General features: G+C 37.9%; 1 protein-coding gene across 6 annotated transcripts in view; it reads right to left on the bottom strand.

The window, feature by feature from the left end:
* Nucleotides 1-13400, bottom strand: part of IGSF11 (immunoglobulin superfamily member 11) — a 227645-nt gene that overhangs the window by 104082 nt on the left and 110163 nt on the right. For 2 of the 6 annotated variants that reach the window (XM_033211177.1, XM_033211178.1), the window contains exons 2-3: nucleotides 1461-1629; nucleotides 1084-1192 (exon numbers count right to left, since the gene is read on the bottom strand). The exons of the other annotated variants lie outside the window; for them this stretch is intronic. The gene's annotated coding sequence lies outside the window, so the exon portion shown is untranslated. The remainder of the gene's footprint in view (nucleotides 1-1083; nucleotides 1193-1460; nucleotides 1630-13400) is intronic. 6 annotated transcript variants of the gene reach the window in all.

Here is a 13400-nt window from a genome sequence, read left to right as displayed (position 1 = left end):
AGAGAGAGAGAGAGAGAGCGCGAGCGCACTAGAAAGAATTACTGGTGGAAAGCTGAGGATTGGCGTTGCAAGGGTCCATTCCCAGGAAGCATAAGATAGAAAAGAAAAGCGACACACAGGCAACTCAAGATCCCCAAAAAGACCCTTAAGGACAGGAGATTGCCAGAGATTCTTGGGGACCTCTGAGAAATATGGAGAAACTGGCAAACTATCAGTGATTAGTCTCTCAAGGCAAATTCAGGAGAAAAAAAACTACAAAGGGCCGGGCGCGGTGGCTCAAGCCTGTAATCCCAGCACTTTGGGAGGCCGAGACGGGCGGATCACGAGGTCAGGAGATCGAGACCATCCTGGCTAATACGGTGAAACCCCGTCTCTACTAAAAATACAAAAACTAGCCGGGCGAGGTGGCGGGCGCCTGTAGTCCCAGCTACTCGGGAGGCTGAGGCAGGAGAATGGCGGAAACCGGGAGGCGGAGCTTGCAGTGAGCTGAGATCCGGCCACTGCACTCCAGTCCGGGCGACAGAGCGAGACTCCGCCTCAAAAAAAAAAAAAAAAAAAACTACAAAGGTCTGCTATTCTCAGAATTATTCATTATGATATTTCCAAATCTTTCATGAGCTTCCCAAATAAGTTCTAAACTATAATGTTACAGGTTTTATTCAACATACCTGTAATTTATATACCAACCCTCCAAAAAAAGATGCCTTAGTTTGTGCTCAGAGGTATATTGTTTAGTAAACTGAAACTGAATTTCCACTTCACAATGCAATCTAGATTTCTAAGATCTGGCTGGCTCATCAACACAAGAACTAGAAAATGGATTCAAATGGCTAGGATTCAGTCTCAATACAACACCAATCACCTCTCAGTTTTTCACATTTCCCATCTCTTAAATAAAACTCCCATCAACATTTTTTCCCTTCATACATTTCCCCCATTCTAAAAAAAAAAAAAAAATCTTTTTTAGGAGTTTTCCACTCCCCCCCAATTATTTTTTTGCTTTGAAACATATATTATAACAAGTATTTTAAAGATCTATTGAAAATCCATCCCTCTTCTTAAACTTAATTTACCAGCACTTACGAGGAATCTCACATGATCTTTAACGACCACGACAGCCTCAGCTGATCTCCCCATCTCCCTCCTGGTCCACTTCCAATCCATCCTCCACAATGCTGCTAAAGTCGAATTGCTAAAAAAGCAAATTTAAGCAAGTTATTCCTCTGTTTAAACCCCTTGGAAGTCTTCCCACTGCTCACCGGATAAAGTCCAAATATCTGGTGCTTGCCTATCCTTCTGGCCCCATCTCTAGCCTCTGCTCCCCTTAAACCCTACCCTATTCTCCAATCATGTCGAACTACTTGTGGCTCCCAGGCTATTTTATGCCTCTGTAACTCTGCTTACCCGTTCTCTTTGCCCAGAAGGGCTAGCTCTCCCATGCTCTCTCCTTTCCCCATTACCTCCTTGCTTCCTGAACTTCTATGGAGTTCTGTGAAGACTAATCACATCTTGGAGGATAAACAGAAGTTTAGCAAGTCCATCCTTCTAGGCTCACTTCTTCGGCCCCTCATCTTGCAAGACTTTCTTTGATGATGGACTCAGACTGTTTTCTGCAATTTCCTCTTGGAACTTTGGAATAAAAGTGGTTCTATCAACATATTCATTTGTATAAACTGTGATTCCTCACAAAACTCACACTCAATGAAAGGCAACCTGCATATACAAACCTCCTCACTTGTTTAGTTACTGCTTTTTTTATGTCTCTGGATCCCTTTTTGGTCTCCTCAACTTAACTGTAACAGAGAGAAGTAATGTCTTCTAGTGGTGGCCAACACTTCCTTTCTAAATAAGTTTCCCAATGAATTTTGGTAATTGAAAATATAAGGCAAACAGTATCGATTCTTTCGACAATGTTTATTAGACATCGACTAATAAATGTGTGCCAGGCACTGCGGTAGATTCTGGCGACACAACAGTATACAAAAGAATTTATAGACACAGATTCATTTATAAAAACAAAGAACTTTGTAACTTACAAAGATACATTAGAGACCAACCATGGAGTCCAATCCACTCATTTTACAGTGGACAAAGTGTCTTGCCCAAATTCACCCATCTAGTTAATTGCAAAGATAAGATACAAGAATTTTCTCATTCAATGTCTCTCTCTTTCCAACTTATTTTACCAGTTTGAAGGAATTTTGAGTAATAAGATTAAACACTATTTTTGGTTTCAGATACGATATACATCTCAAAGTTTAAAATAATATTAATCTATATGTGAAAAGAGACTTGACACTACTTTTACAGAAAGAAAAGCAGCAACATAAAACAAATCTAAAGGGGATGAAATAACAGAAACCCAGCAGTGGAAGCTGAGTTTCATCTAAGTCAGCAGATGACATCTATTTGCACTCGTTAGCACTGCCTGGCATGTGCTACACCACCCCCTCGGGTAATTTACATTTTTTTAAAGCATGTATTTCTAAATTTAGGAAGTTAGGATAATCAGGGTGGAAAAGCCCATCTGTTTGACGTTCACTCCAGCTGCTGCAGATTCTGAAATGAAATTTGCGTATTTTCTTCTGTTTCATCTTACCCAGTCTGGAATACAATGGCATGACAAGAGGCATAAACAGGTAGCTACAGGCAATGCATCCAATACATATTTTATTCGATCACACATTCCCCACGGTGCCTAAATAACCCCACCACAATTACACAAGCACATGCACTATTTATACACAGTGCATAAATATATCTGTGTACATTCACGGTACATACACATTTTTCTTGTGAAATATTTTATTGCGATGGAAAGACAGAGACAGAAAGGCATCAAGAAGAGAAGATTTTTGACCCTGAAGAAGTTAAAATTAGTTTGAATAAGACAGAAAAAGTAACTGAAATATTGTTTAGTTTTATTATTTCACTCATGTTATTGGAAACAGCATCAACGTGGATTCTGGCCTAAACGTTGCCACTTACATGCTGTGTAGTTTTGAAAAGATCACTTTACCTCTCTAGATTTTTAATTAAACGACATGCAAGAATAGAAGCAGGAGGAAAGAGTTGAGTATAAAGGAGAACCTAGAAGACTAAAGGTATCTTCCAGATCTACAATTCCAGGACTGTATGACAGCTATATAAAATTTTACAAGGAAGCCGTTGTAAGTGGAAGAAATCTTCACCTTCTAGTTTGGAATTACCAACATTAAACCCTCAGAAGCAAATCAATAAATACCTCTTTATATACCTTTTCATGTACCTAAAAAGTGCTTGAGTCACATACAGTATGCTAAATGTCTTTTTAGTAGTACTAAAACAACTTAGAAGTATTTTTAAAATAAACACAATTCAAACAGAACAACTTTACTTTTCTAAACTATATAAATAAATTAAGAGATAGATATTACCTAGGACGATGTTTATTACTGCAAATAAACCTCACATGTAATTGCTGATAAAGCCCCCAAAATGGAAGTATAAAAGTACCTCCAGAAATAAACATTTGCTGGGTCCACACATCTTTCCTAAATACCTTCCCTCTGTAAGGCACTGTGGTATAGGCAATATTGGCCAATGATTGTCTCAAACAAAAGTATTAAACTTTCATTACTGCTCTTAGCAATAGTCATGTATTTAGAAATGAAAACAATGCTTGTGTAAGATCTACCTTATTTAACACAATTAACTGCAGGGGTGTCAGAGACAGAGACCCTCTACCCACGACAACCCTGTCACTTCACTAAGGAATCCATTACAAACCTGGATGACACAAACAAAACTGAAAGGTTGTAAAAGCTTTAAAAAGTATATTCACCACGACTTAAGGACACCTAAGTACCTAACATAACATTTTTTCTGTGTCATGTTATTCTTCACATGCCTCTATTTCAGAGGTAAGTAAACACTTTAAGAGGCAGGGACTTGAGAAAAAACAATTTAGTGCCATCTCATTTTTTGCTGCCTAAGTTGTTGTTACAAATGTCTTTAGTCTATTTTTGCCTCTGCTATATCCTCAGTACCTAGAACATAGCCTAACACAAAGCAGGCACTAAATAAATACTTACCAAATATGAATAAATGCTTTAAAAAGCTGTTTTATAATGTTAAGAGCTGGGGAAAAGGAAAAGTTAGAGACTCCTATTCACTAAGCACCTGGTGCCTGAAGTCCATCACTTCATCCAGTCTAGCCACTTGGTGCGGGTAGGCATTACCTGTCCCACTTTTCACAAGAGAAAAACGATTCAAAGGTTAAACAGTACTCTGACCAAACAGAAGAAATGGACCATCTAGTCTAACCACTGAACGGGGGCGCAGGTGCAAAACTCATCTGAAAGAGAGAGGGAGGACATAAAAAGAAAACCAGTCTAAGAAGACCAGGCAGAAAGGCTGAGCTAGGAAGTTTAGGGATCCAGTAAGAGGCAGCATGGGAAAAGAAGAGCTGCAAACACAAAGGTGTAAGTGACTGGGCCAGAGCCAGGAAGGAGGCACAAAGGGTGTCACACTGGGCTGTGGGGCACAGAAGAGAAGGGACAGAGGTGTGGCAGTCCTCAGGAGTGAGGCTGTAACGGTCCTGGGAGCTGGGAAGCTGGGGAAGCCAGGTGGCATGTGGCATGTGTTCAAAGGTTCTCAAAGTAAAAACTGTCCAGAAATATGTCAATTCCAGCAAATAACAGCATGAACATGAGTGACAAAGATGATGGTCATTTATGGTAATTTATTATTCATGCTGTCATTCTTCTTTTAAAAAAAAAATCTTTAGAAATCTAAGAGGAAAAGCCAATTTTTGCCAAAAGAAAGAGAACATTGTAAATATAGGATTATTGACTATGCAAGAAAATATTTAGAATGCTGAAGCAAATAGTTCAATGTGTACAAATTACATGCATAACAGAGCTTCAAATGAGTTACCATAGCTACCAAAGGATAATTAATTTTGAGGAAACAAAAGAAAAGACATGTCATTAGGGGCAGTTTTCAAAGAGCTGAAATGATACACGTGGCATCCAAATTTACCTCATGTTACTTCCTAACAGGAACTAGCAACGCTCCTTTCCGTACGACTGTTTCTAACATTATCTCCCACACTCTTCCCTCCCCAGTCTTGTGTACCAGGCCACCTCTGTGCTAGTCTACATCCCACTTAGATCCTGCAAGACTCAATTCGTTCCTACCTGTTCCGTAAGGTCTCTGACTCTAGTTGTACTTCTAACCTGACAATACAATTATCATGTATTGTTTATGAAATAAACGTGTATTAAGCACTGGCTAAGAAAGGAAGAAGAGGGTTAAACAAATAGTCAAGTGCATAAATTACAGTAAACAGATAAAGGCTAAAGTTTGAGCAAAGTTATATGGATGTAGGGCGAAAAAAAAAGCTAACTCTAGGGAAGACTTCACTTGTGAAGTGACATCCAAGCTGGGTACTAAAGCATAAGCATTATTTTCCAGGCCCAGAAAAAAGAAGAGTAAGGGAAATCTGAAGGTGAAGTACAGTCATGTTTCACTTAATGACAGGGATATGTCTCGAGAAATGCATCATTAGGTGATTTTATCATTGTGTGAACATCGAGTGTACTTACACAAACCTAGACGGTAAATAGCCTACTACACATCTGAGCTATATGGTGGAGCATCTACACTACAAACCTGTAGAGCATGTTACTGTACTGAACACTGTAGGCAATTATAACACAATGGTAAATATGTGTATCTAAACATATTTAACACAGAAAAGGTACAGTGAATATACGGTGTTATAATCTTATAAGACCACAGTCACTGTATGTGTGGTCCATTGTTAACCAAAACATCATCATGTGGCTCACAACTGTAACTATATTTTCCTCTTCTCTGTTCCTTAAGCCAAGAAGACGAGTTTTGGAAACCAAAGGAATTGAGCCATGTGATCTTATTTAACCTTTCTGATCATCATTTTTCTTGTTTATAAAATGAAAACAATGCCAGGTTGTGGTAAAAATTAATTATATAATGCACACTGAAAGACTAGTTAGGCATTCAAAAATGTTTTTTCCCTTTTCTCCTCTAAAAGTATAAACTCAGTGGAGGCAAGAACTGAGTTTTTTGTTTGTTTTCCCTTTTTTTTTTTTTTTTTTGAGACAGAGTTTCACTCTTGTTGCCCAGACTGGAGTGCAATGGTGCGATCTCGGCTCACTACAATCTCTGCCTCCTGGGTTCAAGCAGTTCTCCTGCCTCAGCCTCCCTAGTATCTGGAATTACAGGCATGCGTCACCATGCCTGGCTAATTTTCTATTTTTAGTGGAGATGGGGTTTCTCCATGTTGGTAAGAACTGAGTTTTATACCTCTTTCCTATCACCTACATTGTCTAACCCAACAGTCGAGCACAATTTCTTATTGACTGGTAATCTCTAAAACAGGATTTTTAATAATTCCCCTTTGAATTTGGTAACACAATTATTTAATACAAATTAAAATAAAATTGTAAACTCTCATAGCTAGTGCTTTATTACTCAATAGGCACACCAAACAAATAAATAAGGCATCAGCAAGGCAGAGAGATAGAGGTAGATGAGTGAGAGAGAGAGAGAAAGAGAAAGAAGTCCTCTTGAGGATAAAAAACTCAGAACTGTGTTACCTCCTCACCTATACTTTACAATTTACTGTTTGGAGCTTCACAGCGCTTAAAATTCTAATGTTTAGGGTTCTAAAGGTCTGCTATAAGATCTGCCCATAACTTCTACAAATGCTTCCCAAATTCTCCAGTTAGACCCTAGAATGCAGACCAAATCACCACAAAGGTAAATGGAGCTTATAAGAGAAAATGTAATCCACTTACTGATCACCTGAGCCTGACACAGTATTAGGCACTTTATTATTTCTACATGTTACATATTATCTTTACCTACCATCTTACTTAATATTCCAGGCTCTTAACTATAGGTACTGGAATTCATTCTGCTCTACAACTGAATCATCTATTTCTTCACTTGGAAATAGGACTAATACTCATCTATCTCACAGGCTTAGTTTAAGGATTAACGAATATACATACATAAAATGTCTAGGCAATACATGGCACATGGTGGTTATCCAACAATCACAGCTATGCCCTTAATGAAAATGTGACATCCAGACTGGACACTTGTGACACTAAAAGAAGAAATGTGTGAGACTCAGAGAGGCATGCAGAAGTGCTGGCAGCAGCAGAACTGAAGCTCATCAGAGCTGGCACTGGAGGCTGGATGACTTGGCTTGCCATCCTTTGGCACATGTGCCCAGAAACTATTCAACTCCAGTGTTCCAAGCTGTTTAACCACATTCAGTTTACTGTGAGCACCTCAGTATCAGAAAAAGCCTGCCAAATCCAAGTATTTTTAAAAAGCACTTCAAGTGATCAAGCAAATAAAGAGGCTTTTCTTAAAAGAAAGTATCATTTATTAAGGTTCAATAAACCATTGCAGTGCAGTTCTCGCAACTGCTTATATATTTGCTGCCCTGTTGGTATATCAGCTTAAGTTAAAAACTAGGACAGAGGTCAAAATTGGTGCATCTGGACAGATAAGGATCCTTGATTCTGTGGGATTAGCCCTACATCTATAGCAAATTTTATCAAGAGGACAGCAATAAGTACATTTACATTCCTTTGTTAATAAATAGGCATATGCAAAGAAACAGAGTCTATTTTCTCTCAAACCGATCTGATCTTACCACTTCTCACTCACACACACCCTCAACTCACTCGCATACTAGATGGGTGACAGGGGTCAGGAAGATGATTAGATTGGACTGAATTTAGTTATTTCAGGCAGATCCAAGAATTTGCACAGCCTAAGAAATCTCTAGATTTCTCTTTTCAATAGCTCAGAGAAATTCTCGGTCTTTCAGATTTCTTTCCCCTTGTGCTGCTTTGCTTCAAGACAGTATCTTCCTGCATGAAGGAGAGAGCGCTCAAATTACCCCCAGCCAGAGAAGAAAAGAGTTCCCCCATAGCCACACCAAGTTCTCTGGTTTCTTTACCTGCCTCTGCTGCAGAGTATCTTGACAGACTAGGCCAGACTGGTAACCAGTAAAATATGAATGCTCCTCTGTGAGGGTATTCTTTCCATTGTTGCTGTTATTGAACGGGAACAGTGGTGGGTGTGTGCAGGTTCCCACCCCTGTACTGTGACCCTGGCCATTTGTCTCTGATTGCTATAGACTGAATGTTTGTATCCCCCACAAAATTCATATATTGAAACCTAAAACCCAAAGTGGTGATATCTGAAGGCGGAGTCTTTGGGAGATGATTAGGTCATGATGGTGGACCTCTCATACATGAGATTTATGCCATCATAAAAGAGGCCCCAGGGAGCTCTTTGCCCCTTCCACCACGTGAGGACACCGCAAGAAGAGAGCTGTTCACAAGCCAGGAAGCAGGCTCTCGCTAGACACTAAATCTGCAGGCACCTTGATCTTAGACTCCCCAGCCTCTAAAACTGTGAGAAATACATTTCTGTTGTTTATAAGCCACCAAGTCTGTCGTATTCTGTTACTGAGGCCCAAACAGAGGAAGACACTGATCTTGAAATCCCTGCACAGACCTCTACATTGTAACACAGGCCTCTGTCAATCCCCTCACAAGGACACACAGACACTGCTTGGTCCCTCATACACTTCATGTAGTCCTGAGTAATCAGGTGCACTGCCTCAGACTCCACCTGTTTTCTGTCACTGCCTCGATGTCATCACTTTTACATACTCATGCACAGTTGCACAGCGTGCAGACTCCAAAGAACCATACTCCAAAGAATACATACTACCAGGGAAAATCGAATGGCTTGGTGAGAAAAGAATGAGAACTGAGCAGGAAATTACACTTCACTCACTACACGAATGTAACACATAGACACCATAATGAGCTAAGTCATGTTTGTCTTTCAGAGTAAATCATAGAAGTTTAGTCTAAATTTGAAGACTGGATCATCCACATTTGTCATCCTTCTATCCCCAGATGCCTGGAGCGTAATAAACCCTCAGTTGTTCTTTTCATCCTTACAAACCACTGAATACATAAGAATCAAATGTGCCATGCCTCACTGGCTGGGGTAAAGACCAGACAGGCAATACACAAGTTTATTAGCTGTGTGGCTGTATCTTCTTCCACATGGCATTTTAACTATGATATATCTATACTTCTGTTTCCCCACACAATCCTGACAATAAGTATTCTGCAATTACTTCTTTCCTGATTCACACACACCTCCAAACTGTAACTACAGTCATGATTCCAACTGTAGTTATATAAGTATAAAGTTACTTAAGACCAGATATATTGAACATCTCTTTATAACTCACAGTGGTGTATATAGAATAGGTTCTCAATAGTTTGTTGGAAAATGAAATAACATATTTTTAAAAGTTGATGAGACACTCTCCCCGGGGAAACGAAAAATGTCAAATGCATATAACACTAAATTTGGAATAAAATTTCTATGACCTCCCCGAAAACCATCTTTTGGTCACAGGTTAAAATCCCTTGTACAATACAAATGTAGGCAGTGGTTACACAATGCAAAGGATTCAACAATGTAAAAGGCCATTTAAAACTAAAATGATTATTTTAAAACAAATTACTATATAATAGAAAAATTAATATTGTGAGATTAAAAACTTAACCTCAACTCCAGATGATGAAGATTATGTTAATGAAGTAAAAGGATATGATAGTGATAAAGATGATGGTGACAACAGAGGAAGAGGAAAAAGACAACAAAAGGAGGAAAAAAATAATGCTTATATAGCATTCATATATAGAATTCTGTTTGGGACCCTATGTGTTTTTTGGGAGATGAGTCTTCATGATTTATTTATTAATAAAAGTTTATTGATCACTCACCATATATAAGGCACTATACTAGATTCTACAGGTAAAACAAAGTGTAAGACCACATCTTATCTTCCTAAAAAGGCTAAACATGAATAAGCCAGCCATCACAAAAAAAAAAAAAAAATTTGTCCTTACCCCCAATGCTCATTGCACACAAGACAATGAAATCCAGATAGGCTGTAGGTTGAAATATGAAAGGTAAAACAGTATAGCTTACAAACGATAACAGGAAATATCTTTATGATATTAGGAAAAGCAAAAAATTTGTAGTCAAGACACAAAAAATGCTAGTAAAGGAGAAAAAAGTTGCTTAAATGAATCACTTAAAATTAAGAACTTCTGTTCTTTAAAAGATGCCAAACTGAGAAAGTAAAAAAGCAAGTCACAGAGTACGAGATTTTACAACACATATAAACAATAATGTGCCAGTACTTCAACAAACATGTTTTTTAAACCCACTGAAACCAAGGGAGTGGGAGGGGACACTGATTCCTTAATTTTAAAAACTGGCAAGAAGCCCAAGTATCCGTCAACAGATGAGCATATAAAATGTGGTATATTCATACAATGAAAAATTATTCAGCAATAAAAAGAAATGAAGTTCTGGTATATGCTACAATATGAATGAACCTCGAAAACATTATGGTAAGTGAAATAAATCTACTATGCCAAGTGAAATAAATATCCAGACACAAAGGATAAATGTTGTTTAATTCTACTTATATGAGGTATGTGGAATAGGCAAATTTATAGAGATAAGAAGTAGATTAGAGGTTACCAGGGGTTAGGTGGAAACTGGGAGGTATTGCTTAATAGTTATAGCTTCTGTTTAGGGCAACGTAAAAGTGTTGGAAATAGCGGTGATAACTGCACAACACTGCAAATGTACTTAATGCCACTGAATCATATACTTAAAATGGTTAAAATGGTAAATGTTATGTTATATATATTTTACCACAATTTTAAAAATAATGTAAAATACCAAAAATGATTGGTCTGTATTCTTTAAGTGGGTGAACCATATGATTTGTGAATTATATCTCAACAAAGTTGTTTTAAGAACTGGCAAATGACTTCAATAGAAAATTTGTAAAAGACAATACCCAAATGCGAGTAAAAAGGGGAAAAGGTGTGTAACTTCATTAGTAATCAGGGAAGTACAAAACCACCTACATACATACACACACAGACACAATGAGATACCATTATGCACCTATCAGAATGGCTGAAGTAATAAAATAGATTGACAATACCTAGTGTTCACTAACAAGGATGTAAAGGAAATGAAACTCTCATACACTGCTAGTGGGAGAAAGATCAGCACAGCCACTTGAGAAAATGGGCCATACCTACTAAAGTTCAACATACGCAATTTGTTTCGTAGGGACATATCCAACAGAAATTCATCCTGATATGCATCAAAAGACACACACAAGAACATTTGCAGCAGCATTACTCATTACAGGCCAAAACTAGAAAAAAACAAATCTCTTTGGCCAGGCACAGTGGCTCAGGCCTGTAACCCCAGCACTTTGGGAGGCTGAGGCGGGAGGATCACTTGATGTCAGGAGTTCGAGACCAGCCTGGCCAACATGGCGAAACCCTGTCTCCACTAAAAATACAAAAATCAGTCAGGTGTCATGGCTGATGCCTGTAATCTCAGCTACTCAGGAGGCTGAGGCAGGGAGAATTGCTCGAATCGGGGAGGCGGAGGTTGCTCTGAGCCAAGATCGCGCCACTACGCTCCAGCCTGAGTGACAGAGCGAGAGTCCATCTCAAAGGAAAAACAAATGTGGTGAGGAAAGAAAGGATAGTTAGAAGATCACGAAGAAGAAATACTTCAAAAATTCAATGCTTTTCAAGATGTTAAAAAAAATAACTATTTTTGCCTACAAATGGGCTATGGGATCATGTACTTTTACAGCATAGTGCTGCTACAACTGACATAGTTCCTAAAGTCTGGACAATATCAGAAACCTGAACCAGATATCAAATCAGTCTGCCAGAGACTTAAAAACACATATGCACATGTATGCACCCCCCCACTCAGTTTACACATATGTAAACTGCCACATATAAAATTAGATAAATCTATGTGCATTTCTCTAATTAACATACATGAAGTAGAAGAAAAAGTAAAGTTTTGTGACGTTTAACCTAAACATGAAAAAGCTGAATCAGTTCACTTGCCACAGTTGGGACAAATATAATAAAAATGACTAGGAGAATGGACTTCACTACTCTCCACTCAAGTCGAAGAAAAAGCTGACATGCCAACCCCCACTATGTCAAGAGAATCTGAGCTGAGAACTCAAAAGGAAGTGCTGAAGACTGCAAATTATTTTTGTGTTCATGGTCTTCATCATCATCAGTTTATAGAATATTTGTTAGACACTGAAGGAGTAAGCAGATTTGATTTATTTTAATGCAGGCAGATGGCTTGGTCATGGAAATTGTGAAGAGATTTACCGAGCGGCTTCATCAGATCAAGGACATTATGGAATTAAAGGGCTCTAAGAGACCTTACTGGTCCAGCTCCCTGTGACTCACAACATTATACTTTCTTATTAATGAGAAAGATAACTCAACTCCTTAAATTCAAAATAACTGCGATGGGAGTAAGGGGTTGGGAGGATAAGAGCACAATTAATTTGTTCAAAGAAATGCAAATGTTAAAACTGAAAATGAAAATACATATTAATCAACAGGCAACTAAAACTTGTCCTGTTCTGAGGACAATGAACAAATTAGAAAGAATCAAAAGTCACAATTTAGAAAACATTCTCATGAAAATGAATCATGTTTAAATTTCTTTTACTATTAATATTTTGGAGTACAAAATTCAAGAAGCATCTCTTATCAGTATGGTTGTTTCCGGAAAAATTCAATGACCTGAAAACAGATTCTACTTACCAAAATAAAATACTAGGCAGTGAGTTTATGAATCTCAGAATTATTTAAGTGTTATCAATGTAATTAATTCTATCAATTTTAGAGACCACCTGGCTTTGTGCAAAAACAACCTCTCTCATGAAAATGCAAAAAAAAGAACAGCTAGGCAACACTATTGATGATATAATCAATGATATCAAAATTAAGATGTGCCCTAACCACACCCCTCCAAAGCTTTCAGTTTAAGTATCACTATATCCCTGCCTAAAACTTGTTTTTTTTTTTTAAGCTCACAAGCTTTTCCCTTTTAATCAATAATAACGCTAGTAAAATGTCTATATTTATCATGTAACCTAATATAGCTAAAATTTAGACATCAATGCTTGGCTTAAGACAAAGAAAGCTCATTATCAGAGAAAAGCAGAGAAAGATCACAGAAATTAAGTTAAAGGATTAGAATACAGTGATTGAGGTAAAAAGAAGATATTGTCATACTTACAGCCTGCTTTGAACTGACCCTTTCCTGATACATACAAGATCTGTCTGTGATACAAAGAACTGAAGAGAAAAAATAGGTATGTACACAGCCTAAGTCAAAGTGAGTAGCAATCAATTTTAAAATAAATGTTTAAAATAAGACTATATTCGAATGAC

The sequence above is a fragment of the Trachypithecus francoisi genome, unplaced genomic scaffold (genome assembly GCF_009764315.1).
Source record: "Trachypithecus francoisi isolate TF-2019V2 unplaced genomic scaffold, Tfra_2.0 Lachesis_group0, whole genome shotgun sequence".
NCBI classification, from domain to species: domain Eukaryota; kingdom Metazoa; phylum Chordata; class Mammalia; order Primates; family Cercopithecidae; genus Trachypithecus; species Trachypithecus francoisi.
Note: the sequence above shows the minus strand (reverse complement) of the source record. Positions and strands in the feature narration are given on the sequence as shown.